The sequence below is a fragment of the Echiichthys vipera genome, assembly GCF_963691815.1.
Source record: "Echiichthys vipera genome assembly, chromosome: 13".
In the NCBI taxonomy this organism is placed as follows: domain Eukaryota; kingdom Metazoa; phylum Chordata; class Actinopteri; order Perciformes; family Trachinidae; genus Echiichthys; species Echiichthys vipera.
This window is the reverse complement of record NC_139838.1, coordinates 29261663-29264483: the sequence shown is the minus strand read 5'-3', so window position 1 is coordinate 29264483 and position 2821 is coordinate 29261663.

Below are 2821 nucleotides of genomic sequence, written 5' to 3'. Positions count from 1 at the left end.
CAACAGCTCCGCGTATAACTGCGGCCAGTTCTGAGGTCATTTCCTGTGCGCCTGTTGGGACGTAGAAAAAAGAAGTAGTGTTTACTGCAGATTTGGTCGATGAAAAGATTCAAAAACAGTCGACAAGACGCACAAAAACTCCGAGGTCTACGGAAAGATCTGGAAACAAAGCCACGCAGGATCTTCACCTGGCACCATGATGTCATCAATGCGTGTGACGTGTTACGGCGTGATGACGTATAGGCAGCAAGAAGCATTCTCCGAGGCCCAGGTAGTGTGAGTACAAACGGGCCTGGAGGGGGGGACAAGGACCCTAAAGCACAGGGCGCGGTGCGGAGGCACAGTGTGAGTGCGCCCTAAGAGAAAAACTGCCCTCGCTGTAAATAATAGAGACAGACACGCCGTAAACGACCTGTTGGAGACGTTTTTTGGAAATAAATGTGGGGTTTTTATTTCTTGTCATGATTTATTTTTCAAAAAAGAAAAAAGCTTTGTTTTTGTTTTGTTGTTTTGATGTTTACAGAAACTGTCTCGCCTCCATGAACCTCCTGTAAAGACCTTTCAAAATAAAACCATGTCCCATTCGACGTCCCTGTAAAGTCCTGGAGATATTTTCCTAATCGTGCCCCGTCTGTCGTCTCTTTATTTGTCCGTGTCCTGTGACGCTGAGGATTCTTTTTGAAATGGTTCAAAACAAGGAAAAAAAGACCAATCAGAGTCGAGTATCTTCAAACCGTCCAATCACAGAAGGAAGGGAAGTGCTTTCTTTTGAAACTGTGTGTTTTCTTCACCTCTAGAGTCAAAGTGACGAGGGCGTGGCAGGCGAGGAGAGACGGAGAGAGCCCTCGGCGGGAGAGCACTGACGCGCGCGCACACACACACACACACACACACACACACACAGACACACACACACACACACACACACACACACACACACACACACACACACACACACACACACACAGGCACACTACAAAGAGACAGAAAACAACCACAAAGAGACACAAAACAACAACAAATAGAGACAAAACAACAACAAATAGACACAAAACAACCACAAAGACACACAAAACAACTACCAAGAGACACAAAACAGCCACAAAGACACACAAAACAACTACAAAGAGACACAAAACAACAACAAAGAGACACAAAACAACCACAAAGAGACACAAAACAACAACAAAGAGACACAAAATAACAACAAAGCTAGCTTAGCATAAAGGCTTTAAACAGTTAGCATATTTACATGTGATATCTCATTAGCTTAGTTTTGGAGAAGGTGTGTGTCAGCGTAAAAATGTTTGGGTGCTCAACAGACACTATTTACACACACACACACACATACACACACACACACATACACACACACACACACGCATGGGTAAAACCATCCGTCTCAACACGTCGTTTCAGCTCAGTTCAGATTTGCAGGCTCCTTCCTAAACACACGTTGACTGACAGATGTTTGAGCGCACTAGCTAACACCAAACAGGAACTGAATGTGTTATTATTTCCTGTTGCGGGTAAAGCTCATTGGTTCCCATAGTAACCAAAAACCGCTCTTTGTTGAAAAAGTAACGACTGGACCTCCCTTCACTTAAACGACCCTCTCTCGAGGCGTTTAATTGGTCCTCTCAAAGACAGAAGGACGACGCGGAGGAAGCCGTGTCTGCTTGGTACGCTCTGCTCCTGTGGGTCAGGATAACCTCCTGATAACACCCGAGGTAAACACACACACACACACACACACACACACACACACACACACACACACACACACACACACACACACACACACACACACACACACACACACACACACACACACACACACACACACACACACACACACACACACAGACAATCAGTGTCAAGGAAGCATCCATAAGAGGACTGACATTAAATCCCCTTTTGAAAGCATTTGTAGTATTAGTGTTTTATTTAACACACACTCTCAACAGTGTTGTTGTTTAAAAGGCATTTTATGTCATTGACAGTTTAGTAGAACAGAACCAGCACGGTGTCCTGGGTCCTGGGTCCTGTGTCCTGGGTCCTGTGTCCTGTGAGCGTCCTGTGTCCTGGGTCCTGGGTCCTGTGTCCTTGGTCCTGGGTCCTGTGTCCTGGGTCCTGTGTCCTGGGTCCTGTGTCCTGTGTCCTGTGAGCGTTCTGGGTCCTGTGAGCGTCCTGTGTCCTGTGTCCTGGGTCCTGGGTCCTGTGTCCTGGGTCCTGTGTCCTGGGTCCTGTGTCCTGGGTCCTGTGTCATGTGTCATGTGTCCTGGGTCCTGTGTCATGTGTCATGTGTCCTGGGTCCTGGGTCCTGTCTCCTGTCTCCTGTCTCCTGTTTCCTGTCTCCTGTCTCCTGTGTCCTGTGTCCTGGGTCCTGGGTCCTGGGTCCTGGGTCCTGTGTCCTCGGAGCGTTCTGGGTCCGGCCCGTTGGGACCGGATCACTGTGAAATGTCAGCTGCGTGTTTGAGGTTCGCCTCAGTGTGGGGACGACTTCTGTGGTCTCTGTAAACACACAGGCAGTGAGTGTGTCCACCAACAGGGGAGTAAATACTGGTTAGCATCACACAGACACACACACACTCTGACCCACACACACTCACACACACACACACACACACACACACACACACACACACACACACACACACACACACACACACACTCCGATTTGAAATTAAACCAAACCTCATGAACCTTTCATACATTTAACTTTATGACTTCTTCTTCTTCTTCTTCTTCTTCTTCTTCTTCTTCTTCTTTATCTTGTTTTTGCAGCACGCGCCGTACGCAACACTGCTGAGGATCGACC